This window comes from Lonchura striata, chromosome 6, assembly GCF_046129695.1.
Source record: "Lonchura striata isolate bLonStr1 chromosome 6, bLonStr1.mat, whole genome shotgun sequence".
Taxonomy (NCBI): domain Eukaryota; kingdom Metazoa; phylum Chordata; class Aves; order Passeriformes; family Estrildidae; genus Lonchura; species Lonchura striata.
Window position 1 is genome coordinate 48,358,134 of NC_134608.1, and position 23,251 is coordinate 48,381,384.

Below are 23,251 nucleotides of genomic sequence, written 5' to 3' on the forward strand. Positions count from 1 at the left end.
TTACGGTGAGTGAAGAAGGGGATGTGTTCAGGAAAGCAGAGATGGGGGAGCAGGCAGAAGGTGGGCTTTGTTTAAGGTATAGCCTTGTTGGCTTAAAATCAGATTAATGATTGGTTCAGGTGCCACTCTGAGTGTAGTCATCCAGGGCATTAAACTTCAGCAAGGTATTAAAGAGAACCTGTGAAACTTCTGAAGAGTTGCCTTGTTCTAAAAAAGGCTGAACAGTTTAAAAGAACCAAGTCACAACTTTTCCAGCCACATGGCCCAAGTTGCAGAGGGCAAAGGCAGGGACAAGGAGAGTGAAGCACTGCTTACTCTCAGAGAAGACCAGGTTTCAGACTATTTAAGGAACCTGAAGGTGCACAAGTCCGTGGGACCTGATGTGATATATCCATGGGTCCTGAGGGAACTGACAGTCATTGGCTAGGCCACCATCCATCATACTTGAGAAGCTGTGGCTGTTTAATGGAGTTCCCACTGGAAAAAGGGAAACATAATCCTGATTTTAAAAGAGGGAAATAAGGAAGACGTGGGGAACTACAGATTGGTCAGTCTCACCTAGGTGCCTGCCAAGACCATGGAACAGATCCTCCTGGAAACTATGCTAAGGTCTGTGGAAAATAAGGACAGCCTACATGGCTTCACCACAGCAAATCTGGCCACCAGCCTGACAAATCTGGTGGCCTTCTATGATGGGGTTACAGAAATAGTGGATGAGGGAAGAGCAACTGACATCATCTACCTGGACCTGTGCAAAGAATTTGACACTTTCCCACATGACATCCTGTCTTTAAATCCGAGAGACAAGGATCTGAGGTGTGGGTGACTCTGTGGCTCGATCTTCTGCAGTCACAGGGTTGAGGTCAGTGGGGAGTGGTGTTCCTGAGGCACTGGTTTTGGGACCAGTGCTGTTTGTCAGTGACAAGGACAGTGGGATCGAGGGCACCCTCAGCAAGTTTCTGAGACACACAAGCTGTACTGTATGGATGACACACTGGAGGGAAGGGATGCCATCCTGAGGGACCCTGTCTAAGGCCCCAGAGCCCATGATGCTGCCCTAATGTTTAGTTACTTTTAACTCCTCTGAGTCTCAGACAACTTTCCTCCTTTTGACACGGGGGGCCCTACTTTTTGTCATTAATTATGTATAGACAGCTCCATTTCAGAAGCTACTTCATGCTGTTTTTGATCTGTGCTGCGTGCAGTGTCTCAAGTACATTGTTCTGTTATTTCTTGGACAATATAAAGCCAAGGCAGCTGCAGATTTTGCACAGTGGAACTTATCCTTGGCAGGACAAGTGATCCATGAAAGTGAAGAGATGTATTTAGATAGATTCTTTGAAAAGAAAGAGAAGCAACAATCTCATCTTTATTCTGCTGCCCTCAGCACTGTTCCTCCTAATAGACCTGTGAGGGACCTGATTTGAGTGATTAGCAATGGCAGTATTCTGGAGCAGACATCATTCTTTGCAAAGATAACAGCATAAAGATGACTTAAGAGGATCATCTGCATCCTAGGAGGAGCTGTGTTGATGAAAAAAGGAACAACATAAAATAAGGACCTAAATTGTTTCACTTCAAGATTACAAAATTATGCCAAAGCTAGAATTTATACTTGAAAATGCATTCAATTGCAGTATGTAGTTTATGCAGAATGAGATGTTCTTTGTTAACACACAAGCTACCCCTTTTTCAGTTTGTTATCATATGGAGACATGATTAGATTTGAGAGATGAATTGGAAGGAATATAGAGAAGATGATATCTTTTCCATGTTTACCTTGAATTAACAATTCCAGTGTTTGTGTTTAATGCAGAGAGACAGTTTAACAGTTGAGGATTACAACTGATGATTTTTATTCATGGTCTATTTTTATAAATCACTTTTAATGATTCAACTGAATTTTTGGCAAAGCTGTGGTCTGCTGATTGCCTCTGCACTTCAGTTAATATTGTTAAAGTCAAAGTGGAGAAACTAATCTAAGGATTAGAGGACAGTATAAAAGACACATGGGTTTAGCTCAAGGGCAGCACAGTAGATTTAACCTCCTGTGTTGCTCCTTGTCTCCATGCCCATGGCCTGCCTACCTTCTCCACCAAAGACCAGGGGTTCTCCTTTCTTTGAACTGACACTGCTGTAATGTCTGTGTCTGCCACTTCAAAACCTGATTTTTGAAGTGTTGTGAGTGACCTATTCCATTGTGCGTTTGACTTCAACTGAAAACATTGACCTTGAGAAATAAGAGCACTTTTTTCCTTTAAACTGAAGCAAAGGAAGAACAAAAAAACCTGGATTTTAGATAATTATCCACTAATCTGAGCGTGTCTTTCTGGCAGGTCGAAAAGCATGGAGGTTCCTGGTGTTGAATGTGTTTAAAGTTCTTGCATTTTGCCACTGCAGGTCTGTTTGCCGTTTTCTTTTCAGTGCTTTAGTGCCAAACCAAAACGGGATAGGCCAAGGCACTGAGAGGTTGTTGTGTGAGGCATTTTGCAGGCAGTGCTCTTGTGTTGCGGGGCGTCCTTGATGGGACCTCTTTAGAGCATCTGACTCATCTGATGCTCATTCATCCACTGCTCTTCAGATGAAAGGACAATTAAATACAAATGGCCCGAAATATGATGAGTCTCTCTATTTAGCAAATGCTACAAAGATCTGGTTTAATGTTTCCTCCTCATCAAAATGCTCTTCCAGTCTCTTTGATATTTTTGGCCTTAATAGCTATCGTTCTACTGTTTGTGGTATGTTCAGCATGTCATTCACACTGCAGCAAACATTTGCTGCAGCAATAAACAAGTGAGAAGTGTCTGTGCAGTGCTGAATGTCTCTTGCTGAGCTGGATGGAAGGAAGGGCTGCCGTTATTTCGGATATGCATGGCTTCACCTGGAACCATGTTTTCATCATGTCCTTTTCTACTTAAGGCCAACTGTGCTAGATCACAGCTTTCTGGGGAGGGATCTCTGAGATTTCAGTTGGGAAATTAAAAAATAATCATCACTCAACTTGAATCTCGATGATGGTGTAAGGACCAGTTGTGTCAGGGAATGAACATAACTGATAGACTGGTGACAACATGTGCTTACTGTGGTTATCCTGATCCTGCTGGGGCCCATGGTTCCAGTGTACAGATTGATCCTGTGCAATACAGATTTCTTTGGATCCTCTGAATGGTTCTTTTCTTTCAAGGAATGACATCATAAATACCCACATTCTCCTGGCACTTTGCAGTCAAAGTTTATTGCTGTTCTTTTCAGTGTAGTTGCAGTAAGATGTAATTTTTAAGTGTTTGAAAGGTAGCTTTGGTTTTAGCATATTCTTGTTTTTTTTCCTTTTCCCCATTCATGTTGCAAATTATTAAGCAGTTGCCTACAAGACAAATCTAAGGTATCTGTATGATGACAATTACTTGCTTATATAACTGATAGATTAATGTATACACATTATGACCTTAACACATAGTCCCAATAATACTGAAATGGAATCTTTTGCTTTAAAAAAAATGACAACTGTTTTTGACTTATCAGGGCAATTTGTTAGAGGCCTCTTTGTAAGTAAACCTGTAGTTGAGGTTTTAAGGGGCATCCAAAGAAATAGCCTAATATTATTATATATCACCTCTATGCTCTGTGTTTGGCTTTAAAATAATTATTTGTTTGACTGGCTACCATAATTTTTTTTGTTTTGAATGTTCAGAATGAGAGATTTGTATTTTTGTGGGAGAGAAACAAGTTGAACTTTCCTAAACCAGATTTTACTGCTCAAAGTTTGAGAATATGTGTGAAGTAACTGATCCAATAAGCTGCTTAAAAAGAAAGCCCACTTTTGGTGTTAGGGAAGGAGATAAATGCAAAAAAAAGTTGAAGTGATGTGTAGTTTCTCACTTGCTAAGCAAGCAATACTTTGGTGTGTGTTGTGAGTTTTTTGCTTTGGTGGTTTTTTTCCAGTTATGAACTGCTGTCTTTTATGAGTTGGTCTTGATCCATGTCTTGAGAAACGGCATCGTTGAATTTTTCTTGATTGATTTTGTTATTCTGTTTTAGCGATGCAATGATGAAAATTTTAATATAGAGATGGTCCCTTTAATATTTTTGCATCAAGTTTTTGGCTTATCAATTAATTTCAAGTGACAATAAAGGAAAATAAAGGCCACAGAGAAGTGGGTTCTGAGTACAGCTCGCTGTGTGAGTGACAAATTGCAATTAAGGATGAAAATAAGAGATGAAATTGTTAAAATTCTTATTGAGGGGGTAAAGTCCAAACAGGATGTAACAGAAGATGGAAACAACAGTCTGCATGCAAAATGCAGCAAGTCTGTGTTTGACTAGGTGTGTTTGTGTGCTCTGCATGCCCTGTGTAGGAGAGTAACACTAATCTTGGCAGCACTGCAAGAACATTGAGAGTTCACAGTCATGTCACAGGCAATGAGGGAACAGGATTTATTTCTTAGCTTAGTCAGTTCTCTCTGCTGTTCTCCTAAGCAGAAAATTGAGAGCAGTACCAAACTGCTGCAACCCAAATGCCACTTTTTGCCCACTTACTCTGTGCTGTTCTTATTCCATTAAGACATGACTGTGGTTTGTAAAGAGCATCTCATGGCCTGGGTAGAGAGACCTTTTAACATGCACAGCGAAGTCATTTCTGCAAGTTAAGAATAGCAGTGTGTTAGGAGCAGAGCCTAGCTCACCAGCTCTGGGTCTGTAATTTTTGGAAAGCAAAGAGGAGGTGATGCTGGTTCCCGGCACTGTCCTTCCTGCCACCCCTGCCAGTTTCCCTGCAGCTGGCATTGCATGGAGGGAGATGGGAAACCAAAGTCACACCAAGGGAAAGGCAAAGGAGAACTCCCACACTGCCTCTGCGTGCCAGGGAGCACATGCTGTGTGGGTACACACTAGAGGCTTTCCAAGTATCACTTTTGCAGATAAGGATTGGTTCAAAATGACCAAAATTGTTCTGCTGGGGTTGTACTGCAGCAGTGAGGTGGCAGCCAGGACCAGGCTGCTCTGCAATCTGTATGGGAGACCAGGAAAGGTCAATCCTGACAGAAGGGGTGGTGTAGGAGGGGACTGACATGGGATAAAGTCAGGAGGTGCAGACCCACCCAGCATGTGATGACTGAGGTGTTACAAATGTGACTCTGGGCAAGCCTTAGTCTTCATAAATCATAAATTAATTTTCAATTTGGTGGTGTGTTGCAGTTAGAATTCCAAATGAGTATCTCACTTGGAGATCTCTGAAAGTATCAGGAAATGAAAAGAGACCAAAACTACTTGCAGCAGTAGCCGTGGCTTGTGCAGACAGGCATCAGCTGTGGGTAGTGAGGCCCCAACAATGACACCAAATTGGCAGCTCTATTTAATGAGCTTGTTGGTAGCAGAATTACTATTCTAAGTTGCTTTGTAAGTCTCTCATCTCTTCATGCTCATACTGTATTCCTTAAATTAAAAATACTGGCTGGGTCCTATCCTTCTGCATGGATTGTTCTAGTAGCAGTGCACCATGACTGCAGCTCTGAGCAGAGACAACTTGTGATCCTGCTCCTTGGAAGTATTTCTTTGCACCTGCCAGTGCCATAATTGCTCAGTAATGCCCTTCAGATGCATGCTGCTAATCAACCATGGGCAGTGCTGCAAAATTACTTAAAAATGTACTTGGTTTTGAGACTGTCTCTGTGAGCAGCAACCTTGGAAGTGATAGGACTCCAGTTCTGCCTCTCTGATGTGATCTTGGTTGCCTCGTTCACCCATGAGAAGCCTGAAAAAAAAGGTTTCAGTGTAAAATGCAGCCAACCTAGTTTAAGGTGAATCAGATCTAACCTAGGGTAAGTGCATGGACATGTTCCAAGTTCAAGTGAAAATATGGTTTGAAGCTAGAGGTTGGTGGAAAAGGCCCTAAAGCATGCAGTTTTTCATTCTCAATTTGTCATTAGGACTGTTACAGAGAAGGGATTAACAAATCAATGCAGGCTAAAACGAGAGAAAATCAATAAGGAACTGTAGTGAACTGGAACAAAGCTATCAATTTGCAGTGTTCTCTGCAAAGAAATCTCATCCATACCTCCTTTTCTGGATGGGAAAATAATGCCAAAATGATGATGATTTGAGGTTAGAGTAATTGTTTTTTTACCTGGCTGACCCCAGAACTTTAGGTCAAGAAACTTCTGGTGTAAATGCTGCTTATCTTTCCTATTTCAGTTGTGTTGATGAATTTTATTGGCAGGTTTCTGTAAGACTGGAATCTTTATAGAAAAATAGTCAAGGAGAAATACATAGTTTAAGTTACCCTCACAGGAATTTAATCAGTCTTTTTAATGGTTTACTTTTCTGTATTAGTGGAAGTGACTTTGTTCATTGTTTTTCTGTCTCCTTAAGAAGAATGTTACTGCTGCAAAGTTTACTCTTTAATGCATACTGCCTGTGTGTGCTCTGTAGGTAGAGAATATACTGCATTACTGGGTAGGTTATTGCAGCTGAATGAGAAGGGAGAGAGCTCAGTGGTGCCAACCCTATCTGTTTATTGCATTGTAACATTGGTCCTTTCCAACCCATTTGTCATTGTGGGGCCATAAACTCCCCAAGGCAGTGCCAGCAGACAGACTGCTTCTCCCCCCTTTTAATTTAGGGGGTTTGGATTTGGTTTCAACCGGGTTGTGCCTGAACTTTTCCTCCTGTGATGGCGTTTGTTTGTATTTGCCAGATGTTTCCAGCTTTCATTTACCAACAAGTCACTCAAGCTCTGGGCCCTGCCAGTCCTCCTGGCCTTTGTGCTTAGGTTATAAGTTATTATAAAGCTATTGTTTAATGAAAGATTCAGCACAGGGAGATTTGTGTGTCTGCTGTGAGGCTATGGCACAGCTTTCCAAGCCTGCTGTACTGGGAAGCCTGCTCGGTGACAGGGACCTGTTTGTCCTCCCATCTGGTGGCTCTTCTTCCTTGTCTGTTGGCTGCCTTTCTGTAATTTAAACTTTTAATTTAAAATTCAGAATTAATTTAAAATGAAAAAAATTAAAATTTAAAAGTTGTCAAAGGCAGAAGCTACTTCTGGACTCTGTTTTTTTGATGGTCTGATACAGTCTGTGCCTTTGCCCCAGCATTCAACCAATAGAACTTTTTTTGTGGAAGGAGGAGGGGAAAGGGGAAGAAAAAGTAAACATGATTTATCTAGTCCTGTGAGGACAAAAATGCTAAACTGTCTCCTGTTTTAAAACCTGCCTAAGGTTTTTTTTCTTGGTCTCCTGGCAGTTGATTGCTGAGGTCTCCATAAATTCAGTGGATTTTGCATGTAATCAGATGACAACAAAGACTGAAAAAAACCTATGCCTTGCAGTTCCTTTTTTTTTGTCATAGAAGTAAATAAAAACCTTTAAAAAGAATTTAAAAAAAAATTCATTCTCAGAGAGAAAAATAATTGATAGTTCTTACCTTAGAAGTATGATTTCGAAAATGCCTCCTTCTATGGTTTGCCAGTTCAATTCCCATTTTTAAAATTCCTCCTTCCCCAGGTGTAAAACTAATGTGAACAGTTCCTTCCTTGGTAACGAGTGCATCCGGATGCAGAAAGGAGTTTTTAGGATGTGTTTGTTTTTCCAGAATGTTGTTGTTCTCTTAAGTGTTAAATTAACAAATATTAAATAGCCATATTTCTTACTGGTGATTGCTTCAGTGGAAATCCCTTTTGTCCAGCTTTTTTTATTTTGTTGAACTTGTCAATGTTTTCCTGCAGCCTCCACTGTTGGCTGTTTTCAAAAGTGTCAACCCATTTAAAGCCTTGGGGGTCTCAGACCATGGTTCATTCCTATAGAAAGAAAAATAATAATAAAAAAAATAATAGAAAGCTAGGCGCTGCTGGACCTCACAATAGAATACTGAGGGAAAGGGATGAAAGCCATTTAACAATGGCTAACAGATCAGACAATGATAATACAGTGTCTGACATTTGGTTAAGTGTTATGACAAGATACATTGCTGGTGTTTATAACTATGCAATTCCTTTATTGCTTTTCTGTATGCCAAGGTGTTGTAGTTGATGTTGTTTCATGTTCTGATGCAAGTACAGGATATGATTTTTGCTTCTTGGATTTATTCTCTGCTTGTATATCTTCTGTTTGGCTCTCTATTTTATTTCTCATAGTTTTGTGGTGGGGTTTTTTTCTTTTTAATGTGTGGATAAAGGAAAATCCTTTTTCTTTGTTACTTTTGGGAAAGGGTTTATGACTTAAACACACAAAAGTAAATTCCAGAAGTAGAAAACAGTGAATGGATTTTTTTTTTCTTTGACATCTTAATCTACTACTGCTTTTTTTTAGGATTTAACCACTGCAAAGAAAATATAAAGGCATCCTGACTTTTTTTACAGATGTGTTACACTGTGGTAATGAAGTTGAAATGAAAAAGGAGCACCCACTTCTAGGATAGGCAGCTCTGTGTCTATAATATTTAGACAATGATTGGTTTTTGATTATAAAAAAAATCCAACTTCATGACTTTTGGGAGCACAGTTACAGGATTTTTTTCAAAATTTTGCCAGAAAATAAGGACAGAAAGACATAAAGCACTCAAAGCAATTACAAGCATTACAGAGGCAAATCTGTCTCAGCATCTTATATTTAGAGCAGCTGGCAAAAGGCAATCTTTTCACCTTTACTGGTCTGCCTTGAGTACATGTATGAAAAACTGATTCAAGTCTGAAGCCTCTATTTGATCCTACCCTTTGTTTCATCTTCTTGAGTGGATTATTGGGCAAGGAGAGCATTTATTGAAACAATTCTTATCAGTGCTGGAAATACAGGCATTTGAGAGCCTAAGTTTTATTACCAGTGATCTTATCTTCAGCTAGTAGGTGTCAGCTTGTCTTTTGAAAATTTTGAATTTTCCATGTCTGAAAGGATTACTTGGAATGTATGTGCCAAGTTCTTTGGAACACACAGACTGATTTTTTTTGCTTCACAGTGAATCTAATGTTTTCACTGGGAATGCAAGTCACAGGTTGTGGTGGGAGGGGATGTTGTCAGTCTTCAGAAACCAAAAATTCACAATCTTCCTTTTGCTGTTTCATGGCACCTGTTGTGCTTTGATTCCTACTTCTGTTTTAAAAGAATACAAAATATTATTTCATGGTTACTCTACCAAGTAACTTTAAACAAATAAGATAATGGAAATATGTGATGACAGTCACTTTTAAAGTTTCACTGCTCATTCCTATGACTTCTTCCTCTTTGATACTGCTGATTCCACTCAGTATTTTTATTTGGGACCTCTGTCACACAGAATTGGGGCTGAGAAAAATGTAGACACTTGTAGAAATGCATTTACGTGGTTAGTTGTATAACTTTCTCAGGATTTTTTTTTGTTCCTTTTGCATGTTAGACATAAATCTCCTAAACAAAACATAATGTTGAGATTTGCAACTTGTGAAAATGAGAGTACTTGGAACAGAGTAATAGAAGTCTCTCTTGGTTCTTCTGTTTGCATGAAGTCTTACAGGATTAATTTGCTGTCTCTGGTTTTCCTTGCCACAGCAAGTCTGAAATACAGACTGCCTGGAGGAGCATGAAAAGCAAAATGCTTGTGTCTTTTTACGTAGAAAGATTAAGATAGTATTTGTGAATTACAGTGATGGTGTTTAATAATATTAAGATACAAATGTTTTAACTTGGCTGACAAACTGTTCAGAAATATGAAATAGGATTTGATGTGGTGTTGATGTCTTTCATGATTGAGAGATAATATGCCCCATCTCTTTAACAAATGAGGACAGAGTAGTGTCCTGTGTTGCTTTTCTGCATGGCACATGGAGACATCTACAATGGCTTGTGGCCAAATGAGTCAGGAGTGCACTGCTGGTATTCAGGGTCTACAAGGATGGCTGGTTGTGTGTGTGAGGCCTCTGTTTTGCATTCAAATTGGCAGAAAGCCAGTGAGAAAGGACTATTTATTCACTTATGTTGCATTAATGCTCAGCATGCCATGCCAGAGAGAATTCAAATGAAGTCATTTTATCAGAGGACTTCAAGTTTAGTAATGCAAAGTATGTGAGGGACTACTGATGTACCTCTGCTGAAATTAAATATACCTTCCAGGTTGCTCTTTCAGCCCTTTTCCCCCCTGTACTCTTCCTCTTTTGCTTTACTTACTGACAACTTCTGTTCGATAACCTCTGCTCCTACAGGGATTTCAAATTATACTCCTGTTTATTTTCTTTTTGGCAACAGGTAACATACTTCAAAAACATCTCTTCCACTCAGGGAGACTGCATGTGCAGTCCTGTGTTAGCAAGAGAAACATTCTCTTCTTTGGTAATTATGGAGCTAAGCACTCTATTTTGATAATTCAAGGAGTCAGGAGCAAAGTCCAAAAAACTTTTATTCATGTTAGATCAGTATGATTGTGATGCACTTGTGTTGTATGCTTTTGCATTTATTAAGAGAAATTTTTCATGTACCAAATAATACTCATATTTGGATTCCATCTAACTCTCTTATTCAGTGCTGTATGTTGGCTGACACTCAGTGAGAAGAGGAATCAAAACCATTAAAACACTTGGAACAATGAAGCTAAATTAGTTTTATGTTTGAGCTAGCAAAAGTGAATCTCTGCATTCTATCTTAGTTCCTCAATGGGGCCATCTTAATGTCACTCAGTGATTTTAAATTCAGTTCATGGTAAGGAGTGTTTGTGTCGTTACATGTAATTTACATACACCTAGATATAATTGAAGATTATTACTTCTGTTTTGGAGAACTGGTATTAGAAAAACTGTGGTTTTTACATTTGTCCAAGCTGCACTTCCCAACACTTCAGATAATTTGCTTTCACTCATAATTTGTTTGACAAAGATCTCTCATGCAGGACCGTAATCATTACACAGCCCTTAGCTGGAGCTTCCTCGTGAGGTATTTTGCTGCTGTGCTTTTTTCTCTGTTTTTTTTTCCCTTGCTCTTTTGCCCAAGAGAGTTGTTGTTGTGTAGACCTACTGAGAGCCATCTGGTGTGCCTGCTGGGCAGCCAGAGCTGCACACCTAAACGAGCCTGTCACACTGTTCTCATTTGTCATAGTGCTGGACCTGCACCTGGGAGGGATGCTCTGCAGAGACAGCTCTGTTACTTCTTTTGAAAATGTCTCTTTGGCCATAAACTTTTGGATACTTCAGTGCATTATTTATTAGAGGAAAAGACTTTCTCCAAGCTTCATGTGGCTGTAAGCAGATGTCTTTAGCATTTGAAAGCCCTTCAAGGTCTACAGTGAGTTTGGAGCTTCAGGGGATAGCATTCAGGCCTGCCAGTCACTGTCTCCAGGACACTCTATGCTATACATTCTCCTACTTTTGGAAAGAAGACACTTCTGTACTGTAGAAGCCTGAAGGTATGGCTTCTTACTCATCCTTTTTTTCAGCTAACAGCAGTACCTTGGGGTAAGATGCTGTAGCACTTTTATTTCCCCTGGATCAGTGTCAAACTTTTCAACTAAGTTTTAGAGCTGACCTGCCTGATCCTTAAGTAGTCTTTTTCTTGCTTTGGCTATGTAGCCACACATTTTCCCCATCTTCCCCCAGCACCCAGAGTTGCTGAAATTAATAAGACTTAGTGGTTACATTCTCCACCTCTTTCTCAAAGTAAAAGCACTGCTACATGAAGAAAAATCCCCAAATGTTCCCCTTCTATCTTTCTGCCTCTGTAAGAGACTTCAAACCTCCTCCTTCTAACTGGATGGAGATGTGTGAGAATTTGAACACCAGCACATTGCCAGTCATAACAAGGCAAACTTCCTGATCCTGATGGAACAGGAGGAATGCACCAGTGGATTTACCTGACTGGAAAATTATTTTGTCAGCTGAGTGTGTGTAAGCCCAACTGCATCTTCCCATCTAGAAGGTTCAAAGTACTGTTTGTACTGCTGCTCTTGTCTCACTGCCATGCTAAAATCAGAAAGCATTGTGTACCTGTCTTCTGCACTGAGTCATGTCCCAGTGGGCAGGGTTCTCAAACAATCTTTGCAGGTTAGCTGGCTCAGAACAAAAACAGTTCAGAGCTTATCTTAGGAAAACAGCTGCAAAAGGAAGAGGGGTAAAACCTACATGGTTAAATAGAGCACTTGGGTTTCTGATGGACGGAGGAGCATGAAAAGCATGAGTAAAAGCCAGCAAGCATTCCTATATGCAGTATAACTCTCCATACTAAATCTCTTGTGTAGAACCCTTTGATATTCTCTTGCAGACAACACTCAGGTCTGTAGTACTCTTGACAGGAGACCCAAAATGCAGCAGGAATTCCTGAGTCAAGTCCAGTGTTGACACAGAGAAGTGCACTCGAGTCAGTGGAGCTCTGCCTGCATATTGCAGAGGAGTTGCACACCAGGTTGTAAAGCTGTAAGATTGCTCAGCTTTTGGTGGCTCTCACAAAAAAATTGTATACCTGAAATTCATTTAAGGTAGTGATGACAGTGATCGTCTGTGAGAAGCTCTAAGGCAACTTTTCCTTGAATGGCTTGTGGGAATTGTGATAGGTTTAAAAAAAACACTGTATGGAAACCTTGTTTTCTGAAAATCCTGAAAACTTGAAATTTCAGGTTCTAATGCCAAAGTGAAAAAGCAAGATTGCAGTCTCATGTTGCCTATTTAAAAGAAATCTCATGTTTTTAACTTAGCTTTACAGGACTGTTGTACCTTCAACTGAGTTTCTAAAATGTTTTTGGATAAAATATTATAGTTGTCATTTGATAACATTCACTTTTAGATTCAGCTATGCAGAAAATGCTTAATTAGGCCTATTGATTTGACAGGTAAGGTAAAGCTGGAGACGTTAAGGGTAACAGATTTTAGCGCCATGCAAATGTTTTTAAGAAATTAAACACTTTATGAGCAAGAGTAAACATACCAACTTTGTGTCTGATGGGGGACAAGTGAATGAATTGGCTAATAACACAGTCACTGAAATGCTGAGAGAAGTTAATGTTTCTGGTCAAGTCTCTTTTTTTTCTTTAAAGTAATGGAAGGGCACTGAAAAATGAAGGCAGTTGTAAAATGTGCTGCTGTGTGTGTCTCGTGGCAGCTTACCCTTCATGTGGCACGGTGTTGGATGCTCAGGCTGACTTGAAGTTTTTTTATATTGGATTTGAGAAATCTTCTGGAATTGGGCCAGAGGGTTATGAGTTCCAGTAAATGACTAAAAGTGAAATTGTCTAAATGACTCTTTCACTGATATCTAAGCTATTGGAATATGTGTTATCACAGTGGCTGAAAAATCACTTAATTATTTCAGAGAGCTTTATTTTAGTTAATGTAGCCATCTTCTTTTTTCTAATACTGATTTGGTTTATGATCTATTGGATTCAGTATTTGAAGTTTGAATTTCCATGCCCTATGTCATGTTAATGTGTTTTTAATGCTTGGAAAGCATAATTTATTCCTGTGAAGGCTTGCAGAGTAACAGCACATAGATTCTTAGAGAAGAGTGAACTTTAACAGCAATGTTATGAACCTAACCCTGTATATTTTAATACTGCTGTATATGAAGGCAGTATAGCATTTTCTGTTCTAGCTTTCTGTTTGGTTGCCCAAATTTATTGCAGTAATTTGCTACTCAGGAGAGAAATTTCAGTGTTCACCCTCTGTCCTCAGATTGCTTTATTTTGAAATAGTGACTAAAACCAATCCATTCATCCTTAAATTGCAGGAGACTTTGTTTAGCCCTAGAGTAGTATTGATGATGCTGAAAATATAAGATGGGTTGTTCTGAGTAAATACTCACAGAAAAGGGACATTTCCTTAGAAAAATCAGAGTTCAAAAGCCCACTCTTGTGAGATGATTACAGTTTCTTTGACGATCACGTATTTATTTTAATACCTAAAAGTCTGTGGGGCTCTTTTGAAGAGGTAACTGCCTTGTTTACTCTTAACTGAAACTGATGGGTGAAAATCTTATGACAAAAATCTTCCTAGCTTTGTTCAGCAGGGAGAAGAGAGAAAATTTCAAGGGTACAGAGTAGCAGCATGCTATAGGAGGTTCATCGAGAAGATGAACTTGGAGAAACAAAAGGCATAAATAGAAACACGAGGTTTGGACTTAATGTAAGGAAAACCTTTTCCAGCACGAGGACAATCAAGCAGAGGAACAGGCTGCCTGGGGAGGTTGTACCACGTGAGCCTTATGGAATGGAAAAGATCTCATGGCTGATTTGCTTGGGAGCAGGAGGTTGGACTGAACCTCTGGAGGTCGCTTCGACCCTGGATAATCCTGTGTTCCTAAGGTCTTGGTTTTGTCCTCAAAACTGTTTCCACACATGCTTGAGAGTGAGAATTATGAAGCTTCAGTCCAGTGCTGTGATAATAAGCTGTCAGAGGGATAAGTTTTCAGGGTAGTTGTTAAAATGTAATAGGCAAGACTCAAGTTCAGTTTGCAGGAGCGATGCTTCTTACTAGGGACAACCAGTGAGAGAGAAGGAAATTGAAGAAATCATGCTCTTTTTTCCCTGTCAGCTATAATACACATTTTGGGTGCAGCAAAATGTATGGAAGCATTATGCAAGCAGTTCAGAGCTCTCAATGTGCCCCTCTGCATAAAGTGCTTGTATTACTCTGATAGGGTAGAAGCTGGCATCTTCTTTCCAGCACTGACTAGGGGAAAGAAAGACTGTAACTGAAATAGCAACTTGGAAAAACTGCTTCATGGTTCAGTAGTTCTGTGTTGTTATTTTGTTTTAGCCCAGAAACACTAAAATTAGCTGTCCTCTCCTCTTTGTTCTTATTTTCCTTGTACTCCAAAGTTTGCAAAGTAGAAAATGAGTTAGAGAAGCTACTCTGCAGTTTAACTATCCATGCACTGAAAACCAGAGCCCTTGATCTGGAGGCTTAAAATGATGATTTTGATTTTCAGGGCTTGTTTTGCATTTTCTCTAGTTATGTGCCATCTTCTAGCATAAATTGCTGTTTGGTCATATCAACTTAAGTTGAATTGGTTTATGCTGACAGTTTTGCCCTAAATTTATAAGACAAAGTCTAATTCTGTGCCCTTCTCACTGTCCTCTATTTTCTTTTGAGTAGCAATAGATGCACAGGCTGTGTGACAGGCTATTGAAATTAGTTCACTAAAAACAGGCTCTGCTCTTCGGAAAATTAAAAAACCTGATGTCTGCAATGTTGTGTTCTTCTGCAAGGGTAAACAGAAAATGAGACAGAGGAGCTTAGAGGTGACACAGATGTGACTTTGTCATCATTAAAATGTTTCTTGAAAAAGACTGTCCTGATTCATGAGAATCTTTTTTATTTGAGTGTTTCTTCTGAGTTGCAGTATTAGTCATCTAGAATCATGTATGCTGTCTGCAGTTCTTTTTAAGGATCTTTGCTTATCTGAAGAAGTTCCCTTTATTTTTCTTTTTTCTCACAGCAGTATGTGAACCTTTAAGCACAAAGCTAACTTTTTCACCTCAATTACTCTTGGCATGTTAAGTCAGCTTTATCCACAAATAACTGTGCTAGAAATAAGGCTTTTGTTTTTTACTTGTTTATTTTCTACATATGCCTGGACTTTCTGCTTTGGGTTTGAATTCAAGGCCTCACAATCAGTTTTGTGGAAAAACAGCACATAGTCAAGGTTTTATTTTTCTTTGAGATCTGCAAGACAGCTGCAAGGAACCTCTTCAATTCTTTGCAAGAGCAACAAAGCTGCTGATCTTGCAGACCATGTTGCTTGTGGGTCTGATGGAATCAGACCTGATGAAATCACTAGGGTTTCAAGAGCTGTATATTTGCAAATGACCTAAAGCACCAGTCTTGCTTTTCAAGGCTTAATGCATGGTGAATAGCTGATATTTACTTCCTAGTAGTTGCCCCTTGCAGAGGATTATAAGGGATGGAAGAGTTCTTTGTTGTTGTGAAGCTCCAGAGGGTTATTGCAGTTAGTGGTATCACTGTGTGTGTGTCAGAATTGTGGAATGGGCAAAGGAGAAACATAAAAAAATAAGCTACCCTTTTTTCTCCCCACATGTTAAAGTACATTAGAAATCACACTAGTTACATAGAAGTGCTAAATCCAGTAATTGTTAATGTAGAGAGGGCAAGTCATAGTGGTTCCCAACACGATCCGGTTTCACATTGAGTTCAAAGTATGCACATCTGTAATGCTGAATGAATTTTGCAGAGGGTTGTGGATATCTCTGCAGTGTATGTAGAATACCATTGAAATACATAATATTGATACATTTGGCAGGATTTATAAACTTTTCTGGTACTGACAAAACAGACGTTCTTTGCTGTTGCAAGGTGAAGTCCAAAAATAAGTACCTCCATTTATGATAAATAGCCTGTGCATTAGATCTTGTCAAGGGCTCTTGAGTTAAACATGCTTGAAATTTTTAGATCAGGCTGCCTTTGAGAGATGATGTGCCAAAATAGAGCTGGAAAATTTTGACAGTGGTACTGCAATTTTTTCATTCTTTCGGTAACAGGAGGGAACAAACAGACCTGAAGGAAACAGACCTGTATTTTCTTACCCCCCAGCCCTGTGTTGAATCTACTGCCTGATAAGTGTAGGCATTGGAGGGGAAGAAGGAATTATTTTGTATTCTGTCCCCCTAAATGGTTGCATGTCAGCGTTTATTTTGCTCATGTTGTAACAGTGGTACTGCAGCTCTGTGGGAGCATTCTGTAGCTGTGAGCCTCTCTGACAGCTTGCTTTCATGCCTGCAACTTGGCTTGTTTAATTCTACACAAGAAATTCTGTTGAAAATGGTCTGGACACAAGGGTGTAGGCATTTTTGTTGCTGCCATTCCAGAAAAAGAGGCACAAGCTGGGAAAAGGAAGATATTTCCAGTGGCAGATTTATTAAGTTGTGAAAAAAAAACCAACCCAAACTTATCCAGAGGGTAAGAAAGCTGAAGAACTTTTCTGCTGAGTTACAGGTTAAGTTTTAGTGTGTTTTAATCAGGGAGCAGTGAATAGCAAACTTTCACTCTCCTGGTTTGATTATCAGTGAGCCCCTGCTCTCCTTTGTATATGGCTGAAAGGGTAAAAAAATTAGATAATATTTCAGCACACTTTCCTCAGTCAGAAACTCAGAATTGAAGCTGAAATGGATCTCTCAGAAGAAGGCATGTTCACTTCTTGGTAATTTTACCACCAAAATCAGCTTTCAGAGTTCTGACACCTCTGATCAGGGATGGTCTCTTGGTGTTACGCGAATGTGCCATAAGTCTGTTCTTGGAGGGCAGCAAATTTCTTCTCTTGGAAGAAGTGGGTTTATAGCTCTGCAGGTCTGCAGTCAGGAGTATGATGTAAGTCTGGGAGTCAACTTGAAGGCAGAGCATCAAGTTCTTCCTAAAAAGTTTTAAACTCATCCACTGGGTGAGGTAAAAAGCTGTATTTGAAGAGGCAGCTTTTGCTTTGGAAAACTAACGTGGCTATTGAGTAGCTTTGTGGTTTGTGGTTGCACCACTTGTCAAATGTTACTAGTTATGCTAGTAATGTTTGAGTACTCTGCTGTTCCTAGAAGAGGGGAAATTGGGGGTTAAGGTGTGTTTCAGGTTCTTGTCTCACTGCCAGTTCTCCTCACTTCCTAAAAGAGAGAATGTCTCAGCAACCTACCAAAGCCCCTTATTTAAGTGAGCTATGTTATTCTAAAGATATGATCTCCTGTCCTCTGAAGTTTGAAAGTAGTGCACACTGCTCAGATCAGTAGCTGAACTGTCTGGGTGGTGTCCTCAGCTGTGCTGTGGTCCCCATGGAACTGCTTGAGAGAGCTGGAGCAGTTTAGAGCAGCCCAATGGCCTGGGGTGTGACAGCAGGCTGGAGGGGACTCGTGGTGCCACCATGGCTTTTGGGAGGCTCCTGGCAGCCCCAGGATCTGGGATGCAGTGCTGCCCTTGGGAAAGCCTCTGGCATGCAGAGCTCAGGGGCTGTAGGGTGCTCAAGGGTGCACCTGCAGGCTCTGTGACCCCAGAGAGAGGCTGGGGACAAGTGGCACCAGCTGGGTTGTGCTGTGGTCCCTACTGCTGGAGCCAGGGCTGTGCTGATGTTTGAGCTGGCTGGAGTGAGCCAGGGCTCTGCAAGGCTGTGCTGTGGTCCCTACTGCTGGAGCCAGGGCTGTGCTGATGTTTGAGCTGGCTGGAGTGAGCCAGGGCTCTGCAAGGCTCTGGGAGCTCCTGAGCTCCAGCGCAGTGCAAGGCTCCAGGCTGGGTTTGGTTGGTGTGACTTCAGTGAGTGCCTGGGTCACCCTGCCCCTCTCGGTGCTCCAGGGCTGGCTCCAGCACCTGAACCAGCTGTTTTAAGGACAGCCTGGCTCTTGTGCACTGTGCAGTCACCCTTGTACTGCACTGCAGATATTTGCAGGGTTATGTTCTGGGGTTTGGCCTCTGCATCTGGGATTTGAGGGGTGCAGAAGTTGGATGAAGCCTTGGTCCAGCTGCAGAGGTTTTGCTCTGTACCGCTGGGAGAGCCAAAATAAAATCTTTTTTCCTCGTATCCACAAAACAAAACGTACAGAGAACCAAAATTGGATGAGAAATAGAACAACCTAATGCATTCTGAGAAAGCAGATATTAAGACAACTGTTAGAAATAGTGGTTTATGTCTCTAAACTATTTATAGTGTAGTCATGATGTCTCCAAAGAGAGCAATACTATATCACCAACATTTGATAGTGGTGCTCTGAATAGAGAACAGAATGCAAGACAGTACAGATGGCTGACAGACTGCAGCAAATTCCAGCTAATGAAGAAATGCAGTATGTTTGTTTACATGCAAGTTGAAACAGTTGGCTGTTAAAATTGGTTTTAAATCCAGTTCTGAGCTGTGTAAACATAGATCACCCTTATGCAGCTAATAATAAAAGATGTGTTTGCATTTAAGAAAAAAAATAAGCCTTCTTTTTGACAGCATTGCTGCAGTTTGATAACTTGGCTGTGCTGTATTCGATGATCTTCAGTGCATGTGTGAATTAATGCTGCAAGAAACAAACCTAGTTTACTGAGTGGATTTATGCTTAGCCTCAAATTGTGAATTTATATCCCTGAAGTGTAGGTTTTATGATTAGACACGGGAAAAAAAATGAGTAATTTGGGTAAATTTTGCAATGCCCTGGACATATAAGTCAAGCAGAGGGAACAGTGAAGACCCAGACATTCTGCTGAACTGCTTCATCCAGTGATCAGGTTATAGTTTTCCTAGGAGTTTACACGGTGAGCCAGGGGGGTGGGAGTGTCTGATTCCTGAATTTTAAGAGTAAATTTCTGATTATAGTAGTTCTTTCCCCTGCCTCCTTCAAAAAATGGCAATTTTGAGCAGCCAGCAAATCTGTTGTTATTTAATATTAGCACAGTGATGCCATGCAATAGGAATACTGCAATCTCTTGTGTATCAGGAAGAGACAGACACAGGAAGAATAAAATGAGGACTTATTAGTACATCCTTTTCTGTAATACATCTCCAAAATTCATGATTTGCTTGTCAGAGTATTTCTGAGAATAAGTTCACTTTACTGGGGCAGCATTCATCTCATTTGCTATCATTTTTTAGAAGCATCATCTGTATTATAGAGAGCTGTTAAAATTCTGGCGCACGTTTCAAAGGAAGGTGTTTCAAATGTAACTTATTTGCTCATGTTTTCCTGCTGATGGGTGTTTAGAATACATTTACTGGTAAGCATTATGTGGCAATGAAAATGTTCTTTACTCTCCAGCAGCAGGCACAGGCAGCTGTTCTACCACAGTGGGCTCGGCTCTGGAGTTGTCCATTGATAGGAGAAAGCAGTAAAATAGGATGGGTTGTTGTTCGTGTTCTTTACCATAACATTTAAAGGCTTACCGTGCAGATGATGTGTAATCAAAGCATTACAGGACTGCAGAAGGTGAGATAAATCACTTCCTCTTGTGGTTGGCTTTCAGAGGCATGTATGTGCTTGTGCAAATTGACAGTCCTCACAGTGATGTGGGCTGTAGAGAGAGAGAATAGAAACTCCTCTGTGATGTATACACACATACATGCATTGAGTTTATGCTGATGAGGTGGGTTTTTCACTTCACAGATTGTAGTGTGATGGACAGTTGCTGATTCATGGAGAAAAATAACCCTCCTGCCAAGAACTGGAAATCTGCCATGATGCTAAATGATCTGAGATCCTGCTCCCAGGGGCATGTGTGGATTTACAAATCAACCAGGAGTCAGCTTACTAAGCACAGTAACATTGAAAGTAACCATCAAAACCAAGGTTTATTTTGTGATTTTTCTCCCACTCTGACTCCATAGTCCAGGACGAAGAAGCAATTTAACTATTGCATCTTAGATTATGTCCCCTAAAGCGCTTTCTTGATTTGCCAGATATTTATTACTTATGTAGCTTTCCATGTAAACCAGAATCTGTTCTACTTTTGCAGCCAGAATTTTTTAGCAGATGTTGAAGCAGTAACAATTCAGATTAGAGCCTCAGATCCCTAGACAGCTTTTGTTTGATTAAAAACAATAACAAATGCTTTAGAGAAGGAAATATATCATAGTAGGGCTCAGTGGATGTTTGGATGCCAATATTGAACACTTCCAAGTTCACATAAAAAAAAAGCAAACAAAGATCTGTATAGTCTCTTGAAAGGATATAAACTTTTATGAACCCTAAAAATAGACTTTGTAGGTTATTGTGTAACTGTCTGGTGAGGGTTTCTGTCATGTGCTTGTGAAAAACTTGTCGCTGGAGTGGGCTGATCCCCCCCAGTATAGTATAGCAATTAATTTGCTCTTCCTAAACTCCAAGGCCTCACTGTGTATTCTCTACTTGAATTGAGCAGATGTGAGGTTAGAGAAGTGACTTCTGAAGGTCTAGGTTTAGTTTTGTGGTGCATGGCTCACGAAGCTAAAATCAAACGAGCTGTAAAGTTCAGTCCTGAGGAAAAACTGTCAAGAGGATCTCTGCTTTGCCAGGCTCTTTGCCCTGGGACAGCCCTGAGGGTGAGCTGATCTTCAATAAATAACAAGGCAGCAAAATAATCTTTTATTGGTGTTGTTGATCCCATCATAGGTACAAAAAAGGAAACTCTGTACTTCTAAATACCCTCTTTGCTTGCCAGGTGTATTTGAGTTAGATCTGTCATCAACAATTGTCCCACCTGTGTCCTTCCTGCAGAGCCCTGTTGGATTCTGTCCGCTTGCCTTGGGTTTAAATGTGAAATACTTGGTGTGAGGGCAGCAGTGGGTAAAAGAAGCAGTCCACAGCAGTTTTTTGAGGTTGAGTTCCTTCTGCATCTACACAGTTGCTAGTCTAAGGGTGATGCTTTGTGTAAGCTGTGCTTCTTGCAGGGTTCCTTAATCATAAAAATTCAAGTCTGGATTGCATCTTCCATCTGAAGATGAGAGGTCCTCCTTGGGTCAAGGTAATGAGTGATGAAATATAATTACCTTGTACATTATAATAATGACTCATATTTATTGGTGCCTGTAGTATGAAATTTGGATGAATTGTACATTCTGATGGATGTTTAATTTTGTTTTCTCTTACTGTTGGCTGGTATCAGTCCACTTAATGGATAATCAGACTTCTTGTTGGAGAGATTTTACATAAGCATTTTGGGGTCCATTTTTGGGAACCTTTGGTTTATTAAGTAAATTGGTGTGATTATGGTAGTGCAAATCCAAAAAAAACCAAAAAACCACCACAATGTAGCTTGGCATTTGCCAAGCTGCAAGAATTTTTTTTTAGTAATAGTTCTTGCTCACCAGTAAAACTGGTCATATTACACATGAATAAACTCCTGCAAAGTATTGCACTTATGCACAGTGCAACTGCTTTGTGAATAATTGTTCCTCATGCTCCCTCCTGTACACAATATCTTCTGTAAATGATCCACACCTGTAAGGCACTCATGGCCCCACAGGGTATATTCAGTACTTTCTGTTGCTGCTTTTATTTGTACTAACTTTAGTGTTTTAAATTCAGTGTATCAAATCTTAAGACACTTAAAATATTTTGGTTTAACAATTCTGAGTAACTCTCAAAACTTTTCTTGATAAGTATTTGAGTTTTTTAAGTACAAAAAACGGAATGGAACGGAAGAAGTGTCTTGCCAAGGAGAGAGTTGCTAAGACCCTTAAATGTTTCATATTTCAGTGCCTTCTATGTGCAAAATATTAGCAATGTATGGTATTCACTGCAAACTTTCCAGTTAACTTCAGTGCCCAGGAAGGAAGTAGAGATTTGTAGTATAGTGAATCACTCCCATATAACTTAGGGGCTTGGCAATTGGATTTCTTTGTTGAGGCCAATGTCATGGTTGTTTTTACAATATTTCCTATAAGAGAAGCGAGATGCCTGCATTATTATTTTTTTTTTTTTCAGATAAATGAAATGTGACCAAACTCCAGTTTTTTGATCTCAGACGTATTCACCTATTACACCTTAACTTTGGAGCCAGAACAGTCCTAGCTGTGTGGTATAATCAGTAATTTTCCAAAACCAAATTATCCATTACGCATGTATGTGCAAGTAAAATCTGAAGTTAACTGCAAGTAGGATTTGAAATTAAGTCTAAGTGGCTGTGTCTGAAGGAGAAATTTGGTTCTTGCACGTAAGAAGATAATTTTAATAACTGTAGTGACATTAAGTTTACAATTTCACTGGACATTAAGGTATAGAGCCCCTCTCTAGTTAAGAATAAGTGACAAAAAATGGAAGGAATTATGGCAGGTTTTAAGTGGCACAAGTTCTAAGATTGATTAGGCAATCCAAAGAAAAGCTACTAGCTCTATTAGCTTTTGCCATTTGCAGCCCTTGAGTAGAAAAGATCCTTTTGGATTTACTTTATGCCTAGTAGATTTGAAAGGAAAAGGCATCTTTTAAATCTCCCGAGCACTTTTGTGTGGTTGCATTTGACGTAAGTTTATGAAAATGACTTCAGCGTAATTAGGCTCCGCTGCTACAGTACTTTTCCACTGGATTTACTCGGAGCTCGCCGCTGTGTTGTAACGAGCTGCACTGCAGGCTGCAGTATCTGATTGTCATGCCAGGAGCATCACTAGCGTAGAGCAAAATAGAGATTGGTGAGCAAAGTGGGTCAGGAAGCAGGCCTGGTATACCTGCAGGGACTGCAGAGAGCACGGCAGCGAGCCCAGTGTCCACGGCATGGCACTGTCTCACAAAGCATCGGGAGAGAGGGGCTCAGCAAGTGCTGAGCATGGGCTAAGTGGGGATTTTAGCAGTGCCCGGTTTATTTTTTTCTTTCTTTCCTCCCTCCCTCCTTTCCTCCCTCCCTCCTTTCCTCCCTCCCTCCTTTCCTCCCTCCCTT

At 40.2% G+C, this 23,251-nt stretch overlaps 1 protein-coding gene across 1 annotated transcript in view; it reads left to right on the top strand.

The window, feature by feature from the left end:
• The window catches only part of SERGEF (secretion regulating guanine nucleotide exchange factor), a 139,030-nt gene that overhangs the window by 30,069 nt on the left and 85,710 nt on the right, over nucleotides 1-23,251 (top strand). The window lies entirely within an intron of this gene.